Below are 26,729 nucleotides of genomic sequence, written 5' to 3'. Positions count from 1 at the left end.
TTCGAGCATAAGTGCTGCCGCACATGACTGCTGTTGATTGTGATTTCGAGTGAATCTGGCTTGGCCTCATTACGGTTACTGAGTGAATTATAGGGAGAGAAAAATAGAAGAGAGGAAAGGCAGAGATGTTAACCAGACGCATGTCCGTTTTTCTACCCTGCACTGGGGAAAGGGGTATAGGGATGAAGAGAGAGAGTGTTCCACAGCTATCATGCACTAAGATTTAAAAAAAAAACAGTTCCGTTACTCGAAGAAAACCTAGTGCATATTGTTTCCAGTAAAGTGGAGTAGTAGCCAGGAATTCTTTCGTTACTGAGATTTAATTTGGCAATTACAATGATCTAACTCGAGAAGTACTCTTATAATTTTCAGTGTCAATGAGGCATTTGTTGGCATCCCAAAATGACATCTAACTGCAGTGTCTTCAGCAACATACTAATTGTGTACAATTTTACCGACTGGAAAATAACCTCACGAACTATGAAAAATACCATGTGAGTGAACTCTCATCCGCCTCATGAAGCAGTGCCCCCAAATAAGCTGATTGAAAGTAACTTCATTGCCTATCGCAAACCCGAATAGACAGCGCACCACCTTGATAATGGTACAGAAGGAGCCCCAACAGCAGGTTTTGCAGCTTCGCAGCTACTCCTTTCTCTCTGCGTCACACTTATTATCCCTCTCTCAAGGCCGACTGATAAATGATAACAAAAGCCCCTTGATAAGTGCAGCTCTGACCCCATACGAAATGTGAAGAGCAATGTAATAGGCACAGAATGTTTCAAAATCCAGACTTTGCTCGCACCGCATCGAAAGAGTGCGGGCGAAGTTATATTTCACACCAGAAACTTGCTTTGGACCAAAGTCAATATAAAGTGCGCGTTTTATTTTTGATGAAAGTGTATACGTGCTGCAAAAACAGGTTCGTGTTAACAAATAAAAGCGAAATAAACACACTGGAAAGCGACCAACTTGTAGAGAAAAGGCAAAACCAATGCATTCACGAAATTAAATATAACACTTCTATGAGCCGAACTGGCAATCAGAATGTCGGCACACACGCACACACAGACAAAAAAAAACTGTGTGCTCTAACTATCTATTAATTCGTAAGCCCCGTTGAACATCAGCCTAGAGGACGTGTTCAAATAGGTCTCCTTTTGCAGCTACGCAGTACTGTCTATTTTATCACACCTTTAGTGGCTTTCTTGATGACCGATGCCGGAATTCTATGGCAGACATCCATTATCCTTACCTTGAACTAATCTGACGTCCGTCTAATCTGATGTCCGGCACAATCTTTCACATAACCCCAAAGAAAGAAACTTAACGGAGAGAGGTCAGGTGACCTAGCCGGCCTATATACAGGCTCGTGCCTTCCAATCTATTTGAAATGTAGCACCCAACCAGTTTCGTGCTCGGCTGCTGCTGCATGCAGGTGGCCCATCTTGCTGATACAGCAGAAGTAGAAGATGTGACAGCGGGACTTTGCTGAGAAACTCATCAACCACTCCTTCAAGGATATCGTTCACATAACGCTGTCCAGTCAGTGCGTGATTGAAGATGGTACCGATTATTGCACTGGCGTAAATTCCAAGCCACACATTAAGCAACCACTGGTACTGGCGCCGATTGCGTTGTACTTAATGTAGATTGGAGTCCCTCCAATAGTGTGCGTGAATGACAATGAATGTATATATGATGGCACCTGCACTGTTCTTTTGCACAAACTCATCATGCCACAGGTTCTTAAGTGTCAAGATGTAAAACTCACCAGACCCAGCTTGTCAGTTAACAATATACACTATAGAATTAACCTCTAAGGTTATCACTAAGATGAGTGCTAAAACCCCTTAATGCTTACATTAGGACCAGAATTCGCAAGTGGCTGTAGTATCAACGTGTAAGCGCTCAGAGGGTTCCTGAAGCACTGTTGAGCACATGAACATAACTTCCAGCCGGGATATACACGTGCGATGGGAGACAATGTCACACTCTTAAAAGTCACTCGTTACAAAGCAATACACAACACCCTTTCTCACAAAACCTTATAACACTAGTAAAATTTGTTGGCCAAGTTTCGATTTATCCTACTTTGAAGCAAGCACATAAAGAGAACATCCCAGTCTTCATCCACGATTAAGTCACCAGTATTAAATGGACCCACCGTAAGGGTTATTTGGCAACAGCATGTGTATGTGTATGTGCATGTGTATGTCCATGCTTGTATCGTTTATTGATTGTCCCGCTCTAGTAGAATGGACGACCACGCAGCCTGATCATGCACTTTGTAATGAAGCTTCTTTCTAGAAAATCACAAATACCGACCGCACACACAACCTTTGTCACATCTGCACAGAGCACTCGAGCGTTACACTGCGGAGAAAAGTTACCAGAGAATGGCTGTTGATAGCGCAGCGATATTGCTATGTAAAGGCTCATATTACTATGTAAACGAACGCTGTTTACCGCGCGTGCAATGACGCCGCAAAGCACTCATTTAGCGACTTCATTCACTACCGCCCTTAGTCGGCGGACGGCAGACCTGAACCATGTGTCAGGAATGTGCGTTTACATTGCGAGATAAATGATGAATACTCTTTATTTTCTCTAAACAAGTGCGCGCACATGCCGCACTTCGGTCATCTGCCATTTACACATTCTGCCGTGTAGCAGCACAGTAACCAGGTAATGTTACGTTCAAGTGATTGTGAAAAAGGCTTTTACCAGTACACTGCAGCACTGGCTGATCGGTGCGGCGGTCCGCGGGATGCGTCACAACGAAAATAAGCTGGTAATGGAACCTGGAAATGAAGTATCAGGCAGCCGAAAGCGTAGGTTTGCATAGTAGAGGCACATCGAATGGAAAAGTGAAGTACTTACGATAGCTTACGCTAGCACAAGCCCCAAAAAATAAACGATCCACATCTTTGTCCAGTTGTTTGAGCGTAGCTCACCTTTGAGCTTGCCATTCTGCCGCCAAAACCAAAGACGGATGTGACATCACGGACGCGAAAAACAAAGAATGAATGCGACATCCCGGACGTGACGTTTGGGCGAACCGAACGCCTGCGTTCCGTCGACCGGGTGAACGCAGACACTTTCGAAGACGCGCTTGGCAAGTACCGTTCCGCAACGTTCTTAGACATACTTCAGTTTCACAGCTCCGCTCGGGAAATGGCCGAAGTGGTGGTCACGCGAACTAGCGGCGCTGCGATCGCGTCTTTCGTCAGTTTTTTGTTTCGTTTCTGATAGAAGTTGCTCCATTTCTGGTAGATTTCCGGTTTCAATTTTGAGAAGTTGTTATTTCACAGTTCTTAATTTTGAGCCTCTTTGTGAAAATTTGTCATATCTGAGCTAGGTATTGTAAATGCGCTTCTGGTAATGAACTTGAAACATGACTTCTGCTTTCACTTCTGGTTTCCTGTTGGTTGCGCTGCGTCGTCTGCCGTTATCCTTCTCCGTTTTGTAGGTGTTGTGTGATGTGTCGTGATTTGCTCTCTTGAAAAGCTTCTTGAAGAAGCGTTTCCGCGTCTCATGACAGCAAAAAGTTCCCTATGCCGTGCTGTTTTGCCCCCGGCTGCACCAGCGGCCTAAGACATGATGCCGCTGGTCACCATTTTTTCGCACCGCCGCGAGACGCTGGAGAGTTTAAAAGTTGGGAACGCATGCTACACCGAAAAGACAAACGCGTCACAAACAAATCAAAAGTATGTAAACTCCACTTTGAGGACGACGACATTTTGAAACACTATACAAGCATGTTGTGGGTAACAAAGAAATACTGATTGCTCGCGGGAAATGGATGCTTGTTCCTGGCCCACTTCTTCGGCTCTTTTCTGGGCTGCCTGAGCACATCTCAAAGCCAAAAATGTGAAGCGAAAGCGACGTCCACCAAAAGAACGAGCGCAAGTGCCGGCAAGTACATCGGGCGAAGCTTGTAGTGACAGAGCTTCAACTAACCTGCTGTTTGGCTTGGAAGAAGGAACTTGAGAAATATGCGCTACACACTTGGTGCTCAACGAGCTCACGAACGTGACACTGCCTTCTGCGCTCTGGAAGTTCGAAATTGTTGAGGACGACGCAACACAGAAGCGATGTGGAATATTTTATATAGAGGCAACTGGTAGCCAGGCATCTGCGAGTAATGAAAACTGTTGTGCTTGAAGAGGATGGTACTTGCTGCATAAACGGCTACAGCAAAATTCACAGGAAGCTATTTCGAGCTGCGACTAGCATTGCAAGTGTGGAAAGAATCCTGAGAGAAGCAGAGAGCTTTAACATGTGTGCGGGCGTGAAAGCAGGCCAGCGTGACATGGTGACATCAGATAATATGCACCACAAGCAGTGCAATGTACTTACAAAGCAACTAGTCTGCGCGCGTTGTCTCCGTCTACAGAGGAAACTTCGACTGAGCATTAAGGCTCCGAGCGCAACGCTCAAGCAATATCAGAAGCTACGCATGCGAAGAAGAGGCTGTCTAGGCCAGCTGCTGCGCATTAAAAGCAAAAGAATGAAATCTTGACTCTGAAGAAGGCTTTCTGAAATGTCCGATAACAGAATCGAGGAAGCGTTGGCCGAACTTCCTTGCATTTATGACATCGTTTAAACAGTTGAAAGCAAAGTCTCCGTGTGGCGCGCGGTACAATGCGGACTGGCTTCTTAATTGTTTAATGCTCAGGATATTAGCGAGCCCTCGAGCATATAAGCTTCTGACATAAATATGCTGCCCTTGCCCTCCATGAGCCGTGTCACACAAATAATGAAAGGAATACCATGCAAGTATGGTTTCAATCCTCTCTGTATGGAAGCTATTAGAAAAAATTAAATTATGGGGTTTTACGTGCCAAAACCACTTTCTGATTATGAGGCACGCCGTAGTGGAGGACTCCGGAAATTTCCACCACCTCGGGTTCTTTAACGTGCACCTAAATCTCAGCACACGGGCGAAGCTATTGGAAAACAGCTGGCAACAGAGCAGATGGGAAGAAATTCGGCACACTGATTTTGGTTGAAATTAAGTTACGCCAGGCGTACAATTTCAACAATTTCATCAAGTCAACCTCCAAACTTGATGGTTTTGTGGACTACGATGGTATTTCAAATGTAGGAACTGACCAACTTGCAGATCATGCGCTCGTGCTGATGTTCGTACCACTTCTGGAGAGCTGGGTGCAACCGCGTGCCACCTATAGCTTTGCCACGAAAGGTGCTGCGCCTGGCAGGATTTTAGCAGAGCTGGTGTTGCGAGAAATAATGCAATTGCATAAACGTGGTGCTGTGGTGATCGCCGTAGTCAGTGACGGAGCTGCGAACAATCGCTCGATGTGGCAGCAGATGGAAATCAGCGGCAGCGTAACCTCACCTTCTCACAAGATTCCACATACATGCCTGCCTGAGCGCCCGTACCTTTATTTCCAGTGTGATGTGCCACATGCCCTGAAGTGTGTACGCAACCATTTGCTGAAGCACAAATATGGACAGGTGAGCTAGCAGGTTATTTCATATATAACCTGTGCTGATTGGCGTCGATAACTCGCTGACATAGCAGGTGCAAGCAGCCAGAAAGAGGGCAAAATTGCTTTGAGCAAAAGTAGCTCAAAATTACTTTTTTTGAGCACAAAGCAAATAAAAAGTGCCACTGTGTTTGTTGTTTGTTTTGTTCGCCAAAAAGAAAATGAATTAAACTTTGACATAAATATGTTCATAGTATTTAACTTCGTCCTTGTCACTGCTCACAGATCGCTTCCAACTCATTTGCACGTCCCATAATATCCGCGGACAACTATAAAAAAATACATGTGTCAATTAAATTTATTAGGCGAAGAAGCGTTGACGGGGGTGGATCAATTCACCACAGCGTTATCTCAAGCGACTGCTGCATGGGCGTGATGCGTTAACGTCCCTACGTCTGCACAGGCGCTCGCCGTCTTTAATGAATACACATATTAAGAATAAGCAGCAAAAAAAAAATCCCGCTGAAGGGAGCACCGTGGCGCTTTTATAGGGAAAAAAATGGTTTAAAAGCGGAATCGCAGTGCACGACCTCTCATTTGTGGTGTGGTTGCAGCTTCTAAAGACTAGCTAGACATGTCATTCAAAGGTCCTTGGCATAAAATACTGTTCGGGCAGCCAAAACACAGTCGTCGAAGAGGGAACGGCACAGGCCAGTTGGGGAAAACGACCCACCGCAGAGATGACATCGTAGGAGTAGACGATGCGCGCTGCGTGAGAGATATGTCACTGCAGCGCCGATAGTGCACAGACACCGTGAAGTCCCCGTTACTTACGCCCGGCAGGTTTGTCACAAAACTTATACTGCGTATCTAAACTACATTTACCGACGGATAAGCGCCTACAGGCCTGTTGGTGCAAACGACGCGTCGCAGCAGGAGCAGACGACGCGCGGCGCATGACGAAAGACGCGACTGCAGCGCCGGTAGTTTCAGTGACACCCGTTTCGGCCACGTCGGCCAATGGGCTCGCATAGGGAGCTGCGAAACTGAATTATGTCTAAGAACGTTGAACACCTGGGGCGCTATTCTGGGGCCGAATCTTATAACGGTTCGGTTGGGGAACCGTTCCTTTGGCCTCACCTGATTGGCCAAAATTTTTATTACGTCACAGGTCGTCAGAGGCAGCGGGGCTGTATCGCAATTTTCGAATACGTCACGCATCTGTGAATCTTCTTCAAAGCGAACCGGTCGTAGGAACCGGCGAAGGGATTGTCCGCTTTGGGTTCCGTTGCTGTGGCTTGGCTTTGGCTTGTGACCCTGGCCGCACGCGCCGGTCGCGTGACCCCGGAGACACGCGGGCGTCGCGCCCGCGTGCGTTGGTTGCTTCGGAGGCTATTACTTGCCTTCGTCGTCTGCTTGGCGCTCCTCTTTCGGTGTCGACCACGGCTGGAAGCGCGATACGCGTTCGAAGAAGTGACGGATAATGAGTTGCACCGTCCTTGCTGGCTTTCTAAGTAAACCTTTTGCAGGCTACGCTATCAAATGTAGGGGACTCAGGTGCAAGCGTACGAGTGGCCATTCCACGCAGAGGAAGGAATATTGCGCGCTGCGGTTCATCGCCACTGGCCTGCACCTCCCAGAGGTCGGTCGGACGTGAAGCATTCATCGGAATGACCTAGATCTCTGCTGCCGACACCGTCCACAAAGTTGCTCTCGCAATTACTGTGTTGGCCGGTTGAAGGGCTGGGTCAGCTTTCCCGTGACCTCAGCTTGAAAGCCAATGCCAAGGAGATATTTGCATGGTGAGATCGAATTCTCAGTGCTATCGCCACCGTGAATAGCTTGCAGATCGCCGTTCAGCAGTCAGAAGGGTTCAACCTAGGCTGGTTCAGCAGTTCCATCGTTCGGCTGATAAAACTATACAGTCAGGACGGGAAGATATTGTGGAGATCTCTTATTTGGCTGCCTTTTTTTCTCTGGTTCGGGAGTGCCGCACTTTGTTACTCAATTTTACGGCACAGCGCGCACCGTCAGCACCACACTTGTTCGATTTGACTTCGCGCAGGCAATGCAGGGCCCGTGTATCGTAATGTTCGATTTCAAGTTCCATTGCTTTTATCACGCGACGCGCCGTGTGGCTTATCGCAGGGACAGCGGCAGCGCGGCGGCGAGCGAGTCATGTCCGAGCCGATGACGAAAGGCGAAAAAAGATGGAAAATTGATATAGTCGGCTAGTAAAGGTGTCCCTAAGAACCAGTTCACGGTTTTGTCGCGCTCGCTACTTGAGAAGTGCCGGCAGTGCGTTCCTGTTGCATGCATCCTGCGAGCTCCTGGTAGCAGACGACATAGCGCTGCGCTCTGCCAACTCATTTCCGCTTGCGATACCGCCTGTCGGCTGAGAATAAAAAAGAATGACATTAACAAATTACTTCTGCATTGCGTAAACGCCCGGCACCACACGTTTATACTTCAGAACTTGGCGTATAATATTAAATTTATATTTTACATTTATTTAGCAAGCGGAAACATTCTGCAATTCCTCGATTAGCTCGTCATATAATGACGTACCCTTCAGAGGTGGCACCCTCTCATCTATTGGTCGCGTCCTCCCCTTCTTCCACCGCCGGCTTGGGAGTGGCACATCTAGTGACGTAAGCGGCGAAGCGAACGGTTCGTATTCCGAACCGTTATAAGATTCGGCCCCTGGACATTCCGCCATTTTCTTCGATGCGTGACGTAGGCGCGACGCAAACAAAATGGCGATGGTGGCCCCGTTTTGCTTACGTAACGTGACGCCAACTTGACGTTTCGCCTAAGAAACTGTAATGAAGGCACTGAATGTAGCGTTATCGGTAAAGCAAAACAGTTTTCCTCCGCAGTAAAAGTAAAGCAGCGATCTCAAAGCGTATGATTATTCCGTCGAAAACGCTTCTCGCTTCCGTCGTCTGCTGCGTACAAGCCGTCGTCTGCTTCAATAGCTAGGATGCGTGACCCCGGAAAATGGAATGAGACATCGCATGTTGGCGCCAACGCGCTTGTTTTCTTGCTTGAGACAATATACGCGACCTACCAGTGGTGATGCGTGCACGTTCTAGGCAACGTTATCGCTATCTCGTGAAACGCAAGTGACTCAGCCCGACTCGGCTGGCTGAGAAACGGCCGAATATCACCGATAGCGTTGCGCGCGCCAGAGATATCCACTAGCGCGACGCAAGCCCCGGCGCTGCCATCTCTTGTTCATTTCACTGGTTAGTCGCACCGCGGGAGGAAACTTCAAGGCGCCGCCTTGCGTACATTTCTTTTTATAAATTAGAAAGAGGCCGTTGTCATGACTTTTGATTGTGCGAAAAGGCATTATTCTTGATTACAATACAAATGCCGCAGGGAAAAGTGGACAACATTGCCGAAAGTTTGCTATGTTCAACCAATATTATATCGTATAAACGCATTCTCTTAAAAAATGATGACCCCAAACACAAATGCCAACACCACCCGAGAGCGATGCAAATACTATGAGCACGCGTTATGAACAAAAGATTTTCGTGGCGCCAAACGACGGGGGAAATGTGGCGATACGCATTCCTCTCGGCTGCCATTGCATATGGCTGCTCATTAGCATAATTCGCGCGGCTCGTCGCAGCAAAAATTATGGCGGAAAATCTCAGCAATGGCGGCCCAGCGCAACGTCACGCATCGTCAAAATGACGTTTACGAAACAGCCCTTCCTGTGACGCTCCTCACGGGATATTCCTTCAGCCAATCAGCAAGCTGGCATGGCGCATATCTTGGATCGCCACCACATATTCGCGCAATTGCAGATGCATTGCACTGGCTTCTGCACGCCACCGCTCAGATTCTTTTTGAAGCGCTAACATCACTATATATCTGCCAAGGACCAAAAAAATGTATTAGCCCATAAAATTTGCAGCTCCACGTCACGTTTCGTCATCTTGATGAAAACGCAAAATGACATTTCGCAAAACTTCCGTTTCCCGGCACAAATTTCAAGGCACGTGAGCTCTCCACAGCCAATCAGAGTGTAAACACGGCGGATAATGGCGACCGTGCAGCCGCTATGCGTGTCGAGAATGGCGCCCCTGAATCTGACAACGCCTCCTTTAAAAAGATGTCTGCCGCGTGCGCCGAAAACCTGCTGCCCTTACCTTTCCCCTTTTCCTCCTTTTTACTCGAGGCGGTAGCTAGCGATCGTTGCGGTGGTCGCTTGAAACACATGCGCGCATGCGCACATCACCGCATGGCAGCGCTACCGCCGCGACACCACACTATAGCCACCATTGCCACCACTGTCTGCTCCTTTCTGTGTCCGTGTTTCACTTCGCGCTAGAAGCCAAAATCATGCCACCATAACCACAACGCCCCAGTCCCCTTGGCGGAGATAGGGACGTAAGTGGCGCCATCTCTTGACAACTGACCGCAACTCAAGGCGCGACGGCTACAATGGGTAAGCGAGCGACGCCGCAGGCTTCTTTCTGGAGGAGGCGTTGGCGCTGATGGGGGTCTTGCGCTGGAGTTTGAGGTATAGTAGCGGCGCCTGGTGGCGGCGCGGGAAACGACATCTGGGTCGTACCAGGCCCCGCACACACTCAAGTTCAACAAATGGCCACAGAGGGCGAAAAATCAATCGAGGCGTGTTTCAGCGTAAGCGCGCAAGTGGAGATACTGTAATTTGGTCGAATACTTTAATTTGTGCTTTTTCGGCTAGTGGCACTGAACATGAATTTTTTACTTTACACAAACCATTGACATTAACAATCGAGGTGTCTAAGGATGTTTTGTTACCTCAGGCAAATAGGCAGTTGATTTTTTTTTATTTGATTGCTGAAGCTGCTTTTTAGTCATAGCGTCAAGGTTTTTGTACTTGATTAACCACCGACAGCCGACAGCCTATTGGCATCGATGTGTTTCCTGGCCGTTGGCGTTCGAATACTACGGCGGTAAAACATTTTCGAAAGCATGCTGGTTTCGTCTGCGAGTCATTACATAGACTTGCTGTAAAGAGGTCTACTCTTGGCAAAAAATAGTGCCTCATTTTGTTTAGGCGTTGATTATCATAATGAATGCGGCGGAGGTTGAGGGAGTACGCTTGAAAGTACGTTTTTATGCTGTTGATCTCCATAACACCGTAAATACGCAAAGCGATGTCACAGAACACCCGATCATTGTGTGTTCTCCGTCATCGCTTGTTTGCTGTACGCTTACTTATTCTTCATTTCTTCAAGTGTTGTATCCTCCTTTTGTTCTTGTTCTCTTGTGCTTCACTTACAGTATGTCGTTCCGTCAGCTGTAATGCGCATTTGCAAAACCAATACGTTTGATAAGACGCAGTGGTTGTCATAATTTCACTACACATGTATCAAGCTGGCACATATATTGTTCAGATACAGATGCCTGTATGCGGACTTGCACGACGTTGATGCGGAGATTAGGATAATTATGACAGAGGCAGCCGACGGCCGTAAGCTGTTGCGTTCTTTCCGCCAAACTACCCAGCCTGGTAGTGCTGTAAAGATACTGTATAAAAGTGACACGCGGTGACAGGGAAATTATTATACTTAGCAGCCGACTGTACGTTTTGTAGCTTAGGTCTTCTTTCTTGTGCGTTTGTGCTACCCTTATTAATGAGCCATTTCTTGCCTATGTTCTTGACTATGTAACTGCGTTTGTGTGGATGCGTAGACGTGTGCTTTTTGTTGTACTTGTAAAATGCAAATAAAATATTTTCAGGCTTACTCAATCTTTGGTGTCGTGTGCGTTTATTCCAGTCGAGGCCATCGTGCCACCTGGAAACCGCATTTTGTCAGTAGCCCTACACGAAATGCAACAGCTGGAGCGCGGCGGCACAACTCGGCGTAATGGCGGCGTAATTAATAAACGAAAAACCGCTCGGGATGCCCTTAAAAGTCAGTTCAGAGTGTGCCTTAACTCGATATGACTCAGCGCTACATGTATTCTGCGCCTCGATCGTGCTCCCGCCAGTTTGGTTGCTGTGTGGCAAACGTAGCGCCTACATAATATACACCAGAACACCGCGAATTCAAAGGGCGCCGCCATATTGATGAGCGCCGGTCGCGCCATCTATGCCAAGCGCCGCGAAGTAGCAGGCCTGGGCTGCCATGCCGGGAGATGCGACCCGGCGCGAAAGCGAAACTTGGGCTTTTTAGCTGAGCGGAAGGCGTGTTTCGCGTTTTTTCCAACCGGTCATTTTCGCTGTCTGGATTCAATCAAACTTCAAGACCTCATGCAAGTCCGCAATGGCCACACTGAGTGCTGTGCAGACTGCAGAAGCGAATACATCGGGTAGGTGCGCTATTACGTTTGTACAAACCGCGCGCTATATGCTAGAACACGTGTGAGCTTTTTGGCACGTAACCTGTGAAGGAATTTACAGCACTGTGTTGGTGCCATATATTATTAGAGCACGCAGAACACTGTCATCTGCACTTTCAGTTTGGTCTTGTTTGTCATGGTCTCTACTGGGTTGGCCGCGTTTGGCAACCAACTGGCGAGGTCGTTTGACTGCCTGGTTAGCAGACGCCTGCCCTTCACCACCTGCACATTGAAAACAAAATAGATGTTATAGTAAGAAGGGCTGTAGTTCTTTCCCATGCCATCACTGTTGCGAAGATATAATGTGCTCTCAAAATGAAATAGAAAATACATCAGGCCAATTGTATCGTGCAACCACTTAAGAGTACAACATTCAGAACAAAAGCCTTCAGCACTCGAACAAGCAGCATATGATGCTAAACCTGCACTCATTGGAAAATGAGGTACTACAGTAGTTATAATGTTCAACTACATGTGCAGTCAAAGCCCGTATAACAGGGCGAGCATGACAGATGCAGGTGTTGTACAGTTGCACAAACCATGACAGGGCACGTAAAATTACCATCCCTACTTAAAGCTGCATCATCAGGACCCTTTTGGTACAAGACAACAACCGCACCTGCATTCCAAGAAATTAGCCCCACCAACTGCAGCTACCTAGTACCAGACCTGTTTCGCTTGTGCGAGGCCATCGGATTGTTGGCGCTCCCTTAGAAAAGAAAACAGTAAAAAAAAACTAGTGAGAACGATAAAAATTTTGTTACAAAATACAAGAATCATTAAGCACCTTATTTTCCTCGCCATATGAACGGAAATATTTTGCGCTTTGCCCCGCATAACAGCCCGCACGCAGTTTAGAGCTCAGGAGGCTCAAATGAATTCGTTACGAATGACACCTGCAACACCAGCTCGTAAAGGTAGGTGCGCTGCAAGAACACCTTCGGCGACGAGTAGTCGTCGTTTTCGTTTTTGTGGACGCATGCTACGTGACGAGCAGACTTCGGTTTACTTTCATTAGCAATAACGCTCACCAGCAAGGCCTACAAATTGTCGTTCACGCTTAATGGTCATTCCGTGCACCAGCTGCAAGTATCGCGAACCGCAAACTCAACTGTTCTGCTCAACAAGGCTTGCCTTTTTGTTATAGCCAAGGCGAAGCACCGGCGCGGGATTCTGCTCTGTAGGCTTGTTGCCCAGAAAGTGCTCGGAGCAAACCTGCGTGTTATACGTATTACGTTTGTAGGGCGCAAAGTTGAACATGGCACCAAAATATACACAGATCGAATACTCACTCGTGCATTTTCACTGGGTTGGTAGTTCTTCCTATTCACTGCAGCTATCCACCGGTGGCGCAGCTTGGCATTCTTCGTTGCGGATGGAAATCGGCGCAGGCTGAAAACACCGCACCGGCACGGTTCCCTACGTGTGTTGTGCTCTTCGCAAACAGCGCTAAGGAACCTGCTCCTTTTCCGCTGGTTGTTTTGGCATCCAAACACGACGCAATGATGCCCAGATGATTTCTTCTACTTTGGATCCATGTGAACGGGCACATTTCCGCACTTTGGAGCCCTAGAGCTGGCGCTTGCCATGTCTACTGGTCGCCGGCGAACACACTTTGGCAGCCCAGTACAAAATGGCGCCGGTCGACCGGGCAATCCGGGTGCGAGAGTATGCGTTCGGTTAGTCTGGGTGCGAGACTAGCGTGTTCTGGTCTATAGGCGCTACGTTTGCTACACAGCAACTAAACTGGCGGGAGCACGATCGAGGCGGAGCAGCCAGAAACCCAGTAAAGCCACAGAACACCTGGTAAAGCGTGTGCAAAACCCCGTTTCCGTTTCCCGTTGTACAGCGCCACCTGTGGTCACATACTTTAGTTCACGACGCCACCGCTACGCTTATTTCCGTAGCACTGTGGAAGGTCTCTTCTTCTTAGAGAAGTTCCCTTCTCTAAGTTTGTATAGGTGTTCTGTGGTCGTACCAGCTTGAGTCGTATTGAACCCTGGCTGTGGCGAAGCACGTTTCTAGGCCGAGTTTCGCGTCGATTCGCACTTTTTTCTGCCCTGTTGCGAGTGCGAAAAGGCTCGTCACTTCTCACAGACCACGCTGCGAGCTCGCCGCAGCCTATAGTTTAACTAAAACGGACTCTCCGTGTGCCGTGTGACGTAATGCCAGGAGCAGAAGGAATCGGTGACGCCGATCCGGAGACCTAGCCCAGCCTCGAAAAGGCGTCACCGTCATTACTTCTGCCTCGTGGGCTGCCATGAACAAGAAGGCCTGAATCCCAACATCAGATTCTACCGTTTTCCTTCAAGGCCTCACGAAGTGAAGCGTCGGGCGCGCTGCATAGCTGCAGTTCGTCGCGCTGAGTAAGCGAAACTTCGCGCCATGCTGACTGCTTCGCCTGTCTTGAAGCTTGCTTGTTTATCTGCGTTCTAAAGTCCTACAGTCCCGACGGCAGGGCGACATAGCAGCAGGCAGGGCTGGTAATTCACGATTCGAGACCCGGCCACAGCGACAATTAACTATTCAACCGATGCGAAAATGAGCACAAATGGTCAGGCTCATTCGATGACAATTCACTACTCCACTACGAGCAGCACAGGTTAAGAGAGTTAAATGCGCTCATCCTTCACCTCAAGCTAGCACGTTGAGGCAGCGCAGCAAGGCAGTATTGATTGCAGCAAATCGATGTTCGAGCGCTGTCATTAAAACCTACATCAAGCGAGCAGCGCACGAGCTCGCGCTGCAGCGCGATTCGCACGTACGTGCGAGCTCATATGCGTTGCATCAGTTATTACCAGTTACTAAAAGGGACAGATGGCCGCTACTACAGCGCAGGCATAACTATTTGTTTAGCGGCATGCAGTCAACAAAGATTGTAGGAGGCCCGCCGTTTCGCGGCATGTCGAAAGACCGCTGCCGTCGCGGCGCGTACACACTAAACATTTTTACGCCCTTATGGGTGTGAATAGGGGTGCTTTCGGCATTTACACCCATGCCCACACCCTTCTAGCACCCTTTTCGGCCAAAGCACCCTATCACAAGGGTGGATACCACACATAAGGTGTGACTTTGCTCAAAGAAGGGTGTTAAATCGACGCCTGAAGGGTGTTGAACGTATTGATGCATAAATCTGAGTAACGTGTACACGTCCACGCATTAAGCAATGTGTGTATGTATTGCATTTTTAATGCGAAAGCGTTTCATGGCCTTTCAGGTAGCAAAGGTGGCGTTCTCCGCAACAACAATCCATACGGGACCCTGCTCATGCCAATCTTGTCATTTCCCTTGAAAGCATTCAGAACCGCGCCGCCCGCTTTATTCTCTCAAATTATTCACTTCATTCAAGCGTCACGTCCATGAAAAGAACACTAGGTGAACCTGATCTTTGGTTACGTCGCAAATACTTTCGCCTCTGTCTTTTTCATAGAATATGCTAATTTAACCCTTCTCGTAAAGAAAATCTTTTCACCACACCAAGTTCTCGTCTCGCATCGACCATCAACACAAAATTGATGTGCCATTCTTCCTTTTTGCCAAGAACAGCCACTGAACGCAACCGCCTTCCCGCCTCCACAGTCTCAATTTGTGACACCACTAATTCAAGGTCGCCGTTCAAATTATCGTATGGTTTGATTTTCTATTTTTGCGCTGCATTGCAATTATTGCATATTTTCACCACTTCTTTCTGTTGTGCCTACTAGGCCTTGAATGTATATAATAAATAAATAAAATGTGAAGTCATCACCGTCTTTTATGACGTCAGTAGTGATACAGAAGGTAGTAAATACAACAACGTTAAGTATGAGCAATTATGGGTAAATAATGTGAAATAATGTGAATAAGGGTGGAATAAATTGCATTAAGGTTCGTACAAACTATAGCACGGTGGATTACGGGAGATTAAGGTAGAATTGTGAAGAACACGTGACAATGTATGAACTAACGTATCATGGTCACGTGACAATTGCAAGTGTAGATGCGTGTAGCGATTAAGTTTTCCCATTCCTAAGTGACTGTCGATATTTCTTCAAGGATTGTGATGTTACTGGCATGACGGCCACTCCAAAAATGTATCATCCAGAAAAACAACGCCCTTTCACTTACAATTCCATTATCATTATTTTTCGTGCTCACAGGAATATTAACATGCAATTAAACACTTCTAGAAAAACTGCAGTAGCAGAGCGAAAACACGAGAGCAACTTGCGCAATTCTGCACTAATATTTCGGTGCCCTTAATAGCCCAACAAAAAGTGGTGAAATGGAAGAAGCTGTTTGGATACATTGCTGAACAAACAGGGACGTGCTGTTGGACGAGCCTCTGCTGTACAATGGCATCAACGTACAATTTGCATGGTGAATCCATAAAGAAGACTTATAGAGGCAAGATCACGTTGGAAGTTCTCAAACCCGAATTTCCACGTACCTTGCCTAATTCATTCAGAGGTTTACTAAGCTACTGATCTGCTTTCTAAGTGCACCCTCAAATACAGCTTGTAAGGCTGAGCCTATATATTAAGGGCTGGTGTCGTCAACGCTGTAATTTCTTATCCAGAGCATACGCACTTGCAAACGCAGTCTTCAGTCTCCTCATGAATGTTTACGCGTCGCTGTCACACGACCAAGATGTGAGCGTCTTTATCGAGCCATGATATCGCTGAAACTACGCTGTGACCTCGCAAAGTTGCTTCGTTCGGACGCAGCGAATAATCTAATTGCACCAGCAGAAGAGCGCCGATCGTCTCGCTCACGGTCCCGATTTGTGTACTGTACCCTCAGTGATGCAGCACGGACTGCGCCCCCCACCCCAAAATAAAATGCCCGGCACAAAACGTAGTAGCAACTACCCGCCTCACCGCTCTAGTTAGAGACCACAACGAAGCAGCAGCAAACAGGCGGCCATGCGAGCAAGCAAACCTGTCAGAATAAACGTTCAATTTGCGCGGCCGCCCCATGCCCAATGAAAAGCGACCGGAAGTGACGGCCGACGCTGTACCATCACTTCGGCGCGCAGCAGGACGGGAAGGCGGAAGCTGCGCCATCATGCTCGTTTTCGCGTGCGTTGCGTCGCGCGCTGTGCGAAGTAATTTTAAACGTGTGATTAGTTTTGCGCGCGGGGTAGAAAAAGATGTGGCCCATGCTTTGTGTATTACTCGTGCCGCACTTCAAAGCAAAGCGTTCGTACGCACTGGAAGATGGATCCACGAAGGCTGAAACGAGAAGTTGCAACGTGCCGGTCGATAGTACTGGCATGATGGAAACTTTCAGGCAAGTGCCCGTTTATTTGGTATTTGTTTTGTTCGCTTTAGAATTATCTCACTGTGATCTCGTAGCATAATTCATAATTCGCTAATGTAAGAGCAAGAGCAGCTGCACTCCTACTAGGGCAAGTTAACTACCTCGATCCCGTCCCGTGTGACTAATGTTTGTCAAATTTACATCGGGCGTGGTGCGCCTGCATAGTTACGCTTTGTTTCTCAGCGCTTGAATGTTCATTGATGTGATTCTCTTGTGCGTTCAGCGCGGCTGCTTGTAATGCGGTCGTTCGCGCTTCAGTTAAATGTGGTCGACCACTTTTGCGTCGCGTAGAAAAGGACTGGCTTAGCCACCTTTCGAAGGAACCGGCGTGGTATTGGTTCTCCCTGATGCGGTCGCGTGCTGCTGTTGCTGCTTGCCGGACGCCTTCAGCATTTTATCGGCTCGCTTTGTCTGTGCGTGTGCGCGTGCTCGCGCTCGGCTTGATTTGTGTGTGCGCTCAGCTCAGCTCGCTTTGTGTGTGCGTGCGTGCGTGCGTGTGCGCGCTTAGCTCAGCTCGCTTTGTGTGTGTGTGTGTGTGTGTGTGTGTGTGTGTGTGTGTGTGTGTGTGTGTGTGTGCGCGCGCGCGCGCGCGCGCGTGCGTTCAGTACATGCCGGTTTGTATGGGCCGGCGTGTTTGCGCGTGTCTAGTGCGTACGTGTTTTGTGAGTGTGTTGTCTGTGGGTCGATGTGTGTGCGTGCACGTGTTAGCGTGTCTGCCTGCATGCATGTATGTGTGCTTGTTTGTGTTCATCAATGTGCGCGTGCGCGCTTTTGTGTCTGCGCTTTGAGAGTGCGTATACTTGTGTGTGCGTGTGGATGCGTTTTGTGTGCGTGCGTATGTATTGCATGAGGCCGGTAGAGTTTTACTCGCAATAAAACTCTTCCGATTTGGTGCAGCGAGTGTTCCCGCCTGAAAGCCGAGTTTGGTTTCAAGCCACCCTGGACAACTGCTGTATGAGGCGCCGTTTCTCGGGAGGACCAGTGGGAAGGCGCCAAGTATACGCTTCGTCCTTTTTCCTCCCATGCCCTAATGAATCGATATCCTTGTTTTTTATTGTGAAAGGAACGTTACATCCAGAGCATAAATAAATGATTAGGAAATCTGGTAGTGTGTTTCGCCATTACAATAATTCCGATCCTAAAGACGTGGATTTCCCATTAGCCCACATTTCTTTTGATGCAGACAACCGCTGAAATTGTTAGCGGCAGGTTATTCGAGACGTTCTACGTATATAGCAATTGTCTTCAGGAGCTTTAATGAATATTGAAAATTTGAAGTGTTGTGCTTTAGAGGTATCATATATAAGCTTTAGGTCTCCGGGTAATTTGCATGCTCTTCAAGAGCTGTCGCCTATAGCCCTATTGAAATTCGTAACTACAGTTTGGAGCACTGGGGAAGCTAGAAGGCTTGCCCTGGCTCTCGAGAAAGTGTTTAAGCTGGAGGTGTAGGTTGAGGAGTTTGGGGTTGGTAACACAAAGGATTTTTTATGCCTTAGCAGTAGGAGTGACACAGGATAAAAAAAAATGTATGTGTGTCAAGCACAGGAAGCTGCTCATGTGGTAGAAGCATGTGTGAGTGTGTGTGTGTGTGCGCGTGTGTGTGTGCGCCCATGCATGCGTGCGTGTGTGTGAATTCTCTCCTCAAAAGGGAGTATGTGTGTGAGCTATTTCATTGCTGCTCTGTTTGCCAAGAATTGGAAGAAAACACAATAATCAATTTAACTTGAAATAATAAACTTCAAAGCATACTGGCGTACTGGCGACAGCAGCATACAAGCATGCAGCTGTGTGACAATCTTAATGCATGACTGCAACATCTGGAAGGAGGCTTGCTTCTTCAGTAAGCAGCACAAAGTCCATATTCTTGGCTTTTCTCGTGCAAACCAAAACGAGGCTCATTGCCAATGATCTTGTCTTTTGCTCTAATAGCATTTGTTTATCTTGTACTTAGAGCGTTGTTTCTCGCAGGTCATGCAGATGGTAGCAGCGATTTCACAATGCCCAGCCTTGGCGCCCCCCATCAAGAGCAAGCCACTTGCTTTCGCCTTCAGACAGATGGTTAACGTGTTCTTGAAAGCGGTTGAGAAGACAACATTGTAAGTAGATATAGTTGTGTAGTGTAATATAATAAGTCAAGTTATAATTTAAAACTCGGGCTCCTTGGCCGCCTAAGCTTGATATGATGTGCAGTTGTCGGTGGTTGTAAATATTGCCGATGGTACAGTGCATACTGCAGGTATGACTGCTGATCCAAAGTATACATTTGCATTTTCTTGATGGTCTTTCATAATGAGGATTTTCTTTGTGCAAGAATATTCACAGAATGACGGGGCATTGTAGCATCATATTCTTTATTGTGCATTAACTGCTAATTTCGTATGACCTTCCTGCTACCAATTTATTTGCAGGAAAGGAATATTTGTTTACTCTCTGCAATGAGCTTGTTATTTGCTCATTGCATTACACTCTTCTACCTTTAATTTATTCCCATACAATTATCAAAACCTTAAAATTTCAGCTGTTTTTATTTTGAATACAATATCAAAATCAAAATGCACCGGATTGCAATCTAGACTGCACGGGATTTGAAGAAATTACAAGAAACCAGGACCTCTCGGGAGCGTTAAAAAAACGTTTCCGCAGGTAATGTGCCTAATTATACTGAGCTAGCTGCTCACGAAAATTGCAAGCATATTTCATTTCACATAGTTTTGCAGGATATAGCAGGCCTATCATAGTCTCTGAGCACAACCTTACCTCATTTGCATTATGAAAATGTCTCATGCTTAATTTGGGACAAGTTTTGAAAAATGAATGTATCATAATTTTGAAACTACACAAAGTATTGGTTGAGGCTAGACAGTTTTCAAACAACTTGACCATGTTGAACTTAGCCATTACAGACGGAAAAAAAAACATGCACAGGAGCACTCATTCAATGAAATGTGATGCTTGTGGTTATTTTTTCACATGCAAAATGTACTTTTAAGCGAGAGAGGGCAGGTAGCCAATTTACAACCATTGTGACTCATGCGGATAGTAGCAACACAGGATGAGAAATGGTTGTCTCTGAGGTTCATTGAATATGTGAAAACTCATATACAGTACCCTCCCCCCTATGAGGGGTAACCGTGCAATATGTTTTGGGCAAGAAAGACGATTGTTCTAGGAGACAAGAAATTTCAGGCTCTAGTTGAGAGGCTACAGAAAGAAGGACCATGTAAATAGTCACAGATTAACATAAGCTGCATCGGAGTGGCATCACAGTTTAGAGCATGAAGTGGGAGCATGAGGAAGGATCATAAGCTTAAATAAGGGAATACTACTTGTCAGTGCATTGCCAAGCTAACCCATTGAAAGAAGGGGGCGTGCTCTAAGAAAAATAGTTGACAACACATGCTAAGTTTTCGAGGAAAGTATGCCAAAATGCCCATTCTTACTAAATTAGTAAATAAGAAATACACGATAAATTTTAGGATTCAGAAAGTGTCTAATAAACCGCATTGGAGAGTTGGATATTGTTGGGCTGGATGCATGTATTGCAGGGCAAATGAGAATGCCAGTGGGGATTCCCTCATTTTCATTTTGTGTGCACTCTCTGTAAAACAGTTCTCTTTGTCTCCTAGTGTAATAATGTTGTGTAAAAACAGTCATTTTTTAATGCCTTGTGCATTTCACTCTTAATGTGCAATATCCCGTAAGCTTCTCAGCTGCAGTACTTATAAAGTGTAATGCAGATATATTGCAAATTTCATAATGTCAATTTTGTATTAAGGTAACATACACACTCTTGGACAAATGTCTGTTGTTGAGAGATGTCATTGGTAGTCTTTAAACTTTATTCACTCTTATTTTCTATGGTGAAAAGGCTACTGTAAATTTATGTTTTTGCTGCTGTATGTGCCTTGTGTTCACAATGACACAGTGGTTTAGCATTCACAGTAACATGCAATTCCTTAATTTGCAAAATAGAAACTTCTCCTACCTTTCACTTGTCTTGCCCAGTTGCCTGAGCGGTGCATTCTGCCCAGTCACATTAAGTTTGTTACTTTGAGGAGCTTGTGGCTTTATCAAATTTTCCGCAAAGTACATGTGTAATTGCACGGACTGAATTCTCATGATTCTCTTCTTATTTTGCTAATGCAGGCTGCAAGATTCCAGCAATGCCATGCGCTGCATTTATTGGTCAAGATGCTCAGAGAATGGAGTCCCTGCACCTCGTGGTTAACCGTGAACATTTCTTTTTCTTTTGGAAAGCTAAAGGCCATTTGCTGCATCACTTGCATTTTTGCAGCTCAGATGTGTACTATATTTTTCTAATTTTGAATCAATATTGGCTATTCAGTATAAAAAATGACGTACAGCGTGAAGGACAAGGACTGCGAGAGACACACTCCACTGACTTTCAACAATATTTTATTGCGTTGCCACATCGTATGTGTATACACAGAGGGGTCATGCGCAGAAAATGAAAGCCAGACACAAGGGGTGTTCTAACAGCAAGTCATTGTAAAAAGAACATGGTCACTTGAAAAAAAAAAAACATCACAATTTCTATCTGTTTAGATACAAAATTTCACTAGGGGTCAGCGTGATAGAGGGGGCACTAACGCACACACTACCCAGTTTTCTGGTGAAATCAGCTTCAATAATTTACCGGGTGAGCTGTGTCTCGCTAAAACTTCGGTATCTTAAAGAGGGGCATGCAGCCGCAATCCCGGCAATGAATGCCCAAGTGGCCTTGAACAGTGTTATGGACGTTGTTATAGTGCTCTCTTAAACGATCATTTAGGCGCATGCCTATCTGTCCAATATATTTACTGCCTCAAAATGGGAATTTGGGAAACCACATTCATTGCACACATCGCAAAACGTTTTCTGTGCTCGGCAGAGCAACAACTCTGACGTGATTTAGGCGCGTTTACACACTTACAGAGCCTTGCCAGCTTTTCCGGGGCTGATAAAAGGACTGTGATTTCTGCAGGTCCCCTAATCTTTTTTAGCCTATGGGAGACATCATGAACATACGGTAGCACTGCAAACCTGTGTCTTTCAACCGGCTGGTTCCTTGACCGAGCGTGCTCATCATGTTTTGTGCACTTCAGAAGCTGTTCCGCTATGGCTGAAATTAAGGCCAAAAGGTAGCCAACCCAAGAAAGGCAATCAGCCTGTGCAGCAACGCTATGTTGCATCTCTTGTGAGCAAGATTTATTGAGGCTGTTAAGGAGGCAAAGCTTCACAATATCTCATTTGACTTTGTTGGACAGACAGGCAGGCGCCTAAACAATCATTTAGGAGAGCACGATAACAACGTCCATAACACTGTTCAAGGCCACTTCGGCATCCATTGCTGGGACTGCGGCTGCATGCCCCTCTTTGAAGGTACGGAAGCTTTAGTGAGACAGGTCATCCAGGAAACTATAGAAGCAGATTTCACTAGAAAACTGGTTAGTGTGTGCGTTAGTGACCCCTCTATCGTGCTGACCCCTAGTGAAGTCTTGTATCTCAACAGATAGAAATTCTAATGTTTATTTTTTTCAAAGGACGATGTTCTTAGTACAGTCACTTGCTGTTAGACACCCGTTGTGACTCATATTCTGCGCATGCCTGCTTTTGTGCAAATATACTCGATGTGGCAATGTAATTAAATATTGTTTGAAGTCAGCGCAGTCTGTCATCTCTCGCAGTTCTTGTCATTCAAGCTGTACGTAATTTTATCTCATTAATTGCAAACTATCCCAAGGAACTACCCTTGTTCAGTATAATTATAATGTTTGATATGACCATTTGCTGGCAAATGTTAACAGTGTGATTTTTAACTTGAACTTTTGCATGACTGCCTATGCCTGTGTTCTTTTAGTAACCAGAGTATGGCTAATTTATTAAACCATATTTGCTAATTTGCATGCTCACATGCTATAGCATGCCTTAATCTTGAATTACTGCATCTAAGTGCAAATAATTTAGAAATTTACTATGTATTTTAAAACACTGTCCACATTTTGTGCTCAGCAAAATCGTTTAATCAACAGTGGTTTGTTTTTATCAGGCCTCCTGCTGCACTTTGCACCCAGGCACTAGTAGATGTGGAATATGCACTCTTTTGATTTATAGTAAGCAAAGAACCTATTTTCAAACTACATATTGTATATGTACCAGTGCCTTAGAGTTACAAAACAAAAATTTATAGAAACTGGTATTGTAGTTAGAAAAACCGCTACACAGCACCTTTAGCCCAGAGAACTCTCATTTCACAAAAGAGGACAAACTATGTAGGCGCTAAAAAATTCTACGTATTTTTTGTGCTCAAGTAATCTTGTTGGAAATAGAAAATTAGCAATAAGGCTCCTGGCATAAACCTCACTTAAAGCATGTCTATGCTTGGAAAGTATTCTTTCAGTCTGAAAAATGTTGGCCAGTTATGCTTTACATCGACTTTCCAAACTTTTCATAATGCTTTGCGATTACATTAGTGTACAAAATAACAGGTGTCTTTCTTGTGCGTTTGCTCTGCATTTCAATTGCTTCCCTAATTCACCTTTGCAATATGCCTTTTTTTAAGGCATCAAAACTTGAATTTTCGTTCACTGGAGCCTAATACTAAAAATTTATTCCTTTATGTGGCCCAAAACACTGCGAATCAACCCAGGCTCTTTCAGTGCCGCTATACATAGTTTCTTCTCTAATAACAGATTTGATCAACACATATTTTAGGTACCTTTGTGGGGAATGTACATGTTCTTGTACTTACCGATGTGTTTGGTGATTGTGCATGATTATATTTCATGTGATTTATGTATATGTTGTACTCTGTATTGCAGCATGCAATAAATATATTTGCATTTTCTTGAAAATGCAGCATATATCTTACCAGTCTGTGTTGCATGTTATTTGGATATGGAAATCGTGATAACCTTGGTGTTGATATACATGCTCAAAAGTGTCCAAGTTTGCTAGGTTGTATTTGTGCAGCGAAGACAGGTTTTCCAATATACACCATGAATTACTAATATGTAATGTGATCCACACGTATAGGTGTTGTGTATGCCCATCGAAGCTTCAAGGCCGGCTGTTCGACAGTGCGTTTTGTAGCCGAACTTGAACCTTCTGGCACACGCAGTAGTTGCGCGTGGATCGCTGTACATAGTAGTAATTGAAGGCGTGTACTACCGAATCTGCCTTCCATACACGCTAGAAATAAAAGGGTCTACACCCTTCCAACACCCACACAGATGGGTGTTAATTTGGATGAGCAGCCTTACACCCTAAATTTATTTTGCTGGACACCCTTCCTTTAGGGTGGTATAGTGGCACCCCAACTGTAGGGTGTAGACAACAGCACCCTTAGGGTGTTCGTCTGGCGACAAACTGATTTACACCCTTAAGGGTGTTAAAATGTTTAGTGTGTACGATCGTGCGCTCAAGCAGTTCGCACATCGCGGCGCGTACCGTCATGTGCTCGAGCAGTTCCGTACACATGATGCCTGCTTATCGCTGCTGTGGATTCATCTATAGCAAGCATTTCCTCGCGTTTGTGCGCCTGAATCTAGCAGCTAGCGTGCAAACCTTACCTGAAGTTACACTTCGTACGCGACTCGCTTCACTTGCCATTGACACGGTGCTAAAACTTCGCCGCCTAATTCTTGAACGGCGTACACGTATTCGGCACTGCATAATTTCTTGCCTTTACGCAGCCTACCACCCCTGAAAAAATCTTAGGCGCCCGATATTCGCTGCAGGCCGTGAAACAACACAATCGAAAGTGGCGGGTCAATATTGTAAACGTGCTTTCCGAAGCAGACGACCGGGCTTGGTACGACCCATTTTAGCGCAGAGGGCACTTTTTAGCACCTTTTTTCGCAGCGCCCCCTGGGCAATGCAAGAGCCCCATAACCCGGATGACGCTTTAGTATCAGTGGGCTTTGTGTACCGCCGCACGTGGTCGTGTGCTCAGTGTCGTTGGTGCTAGAGTGCATCAATTGTGTGTCTCTGTGCCAATCGGACCATTTGCTTTGACAGCCTGCTAAGATGCCACCTCCAACCAAAAAGAGGAAATTTATGACACTGCAGGATAAGGCTGCAATTATTGCCCAAGCTGAAAAGGGCAGGAAGAAAATGGATATCGCCGAAGAATTTGGAATTGCGTGCAGTTCTGAAAAACAAGGCCTCCATTCTCGGCGCGCTCGGAAATGGTGTGAGTGCGAAAAACAAAACGGTGAGCGCTGCGGCTTTTCCAGACGTTGACAAGGCGGTGTTTGCATGTTTTTGTGAACAGCGTGCCAACAAAGTGCCGCTGTCTGGCAGAGTTCTTCAGCAGAAAGCGCTGGACTTCGCATGCATTCTCGGGCACACTGATTTTAAGGCTAGCCCTGGCTGGTTGAGCCGTTTCAAAGCCCGCCACGACATAGTGGCCAAAGTCATTTCCGGGGAGGCAGCAGCCGGGGACCCTTTGACAACGTCGTCATGGCTGCTGACCAACAAAGAAGTATTGGACCAGTACAAGCCCTCGGACATTTACAACGCAGATGAGACGGCCTTATTCTACGAGATGCTGCCATCGAAGACCCTGGACTTAAAAGGCCAGAAATGCCGCGGGGGGAAACACAGCAAGTGGCATGTAACAATTTTGTTGTGCACCAACATGGACGGCACAGATAAACGGCCACTGCTTGTAATCGGCAGAAGTAAGAAGCCCCGCTGCTTCAAGGGAAATCGTCGGCTGCCCGTACAGTACACCGCAAACCTGAAGGCATGGATGAACCGGGCCATATTTGGCAGCTGGCTCGAGGCCTTCAATGCGGACATGCGGAAGGCAGGCAGATCGGTCTGCCTTTTTTTGGACAATTGGAGTGCCCATCATGTCGATGACGTGGATCTGGGAAACGTGCGCTTGGTTTTTTTTCCACCGAACTGCACTTCCGTGCTGCAGCCGCTTGATCAAGGCGTCATTCGTAGCGTCAAGTGCACCTACAACTAGAGGCTGATTCAGCGTCTGCTGCTGAACCTCCAGTTGAAGCGTCCTACCATAGTGGACATGTTCATCGCGCTTGAGATGATGGCCACCGCATGGGTTGCGACGTCGCCAGCCATTATAGCTAATTGTTTTAATCATGCCGGCTTCATTGCCACTCGGCAAGCATCATGCGCTGATCCACTGGCATCGCAAGAAGATTCGCCTGAAGGTGCACTAGTTGACAGTGTTGACGGCGCAGTGCTGCCATCGCTGGCCCACACATGGGATGAACTTTCTGCCGTGACAGATGGTGTTCCGGATGGCCTCAGCATCGATGAGTTCGTTCGTGTGGATGAAGGTGTTGTTGTCCATGAAGAGATGACTGATGAGGTCGTCATAAGTAGCGTTTGCCAAGGTGCCAACGACGCCGACGACCACCAGACACGAAATCAAGAGAGGAATGCGAACCCGCGGGATGTGTTGAATGCCTTCGATGTAATTCGATCATTTTTCGGTGAGCATGATGACGACGTGGCAATGTGCCACTTCTTGCAGTGCGAGTCGAGAGCAGTAAAATTGCTGCAAGGCAAGGCTCGGCTGACTGACTTTTGGCAATAAATTTTTTTTTTTTGCAAGCCAATTTGCTTTCCTGTCTTTTCTGCCTCATTCTC

At 46.4% G+C, this 26,729-nt stretch overlaps 1 protein-coding gene and 1 long non-coding RNA gene across 6 annotated transcripts in view; one reads left to right on the top strand and one right to left on the bottom strand.

The window, feature by feature from the left end:
• Positions 1 to 26,729, bottom strand: part of LOC139057689 (transmembrane protein 117-like) — a 253,762-nt gene that overhangs the window by 143,902 nt on the left and 83,131 nt on the right. The window lies entirely within an intron of this gene.
• Positions 17,660 to 21,673, top strand: LOC139057691 (uncharacterized). Its single transcript, XR_011512992.1, has 3 exons — positions 17,660 to 18,101; positions 19,074 to 19,201; positions 21,252 to 21,673. It is a non-coding gene; the product is annotated as an uncharacterized lncRNA (long non-coding RNA).

This window comes from Dermacentor albipictus, chromosome 3, assembly GCF_038994185.2.
Source record: "Dermacentor albipictus isolate Rhodes 1998 colony chromosome 3, USDA_Dalb.pri_finalv2, whole genome shotgun sequence".
Lineage (NCBI taxonomy): Eukaryota > Metazoa > Arthropoda > Arachnida > Ixodida > Ixodidae > Dermacentor > Dermacentor albipictus.
Note: the sequence above shows the minus strand (reverse complement) of the source record. Positions and strands in the feature narration are given on the sequence as shown.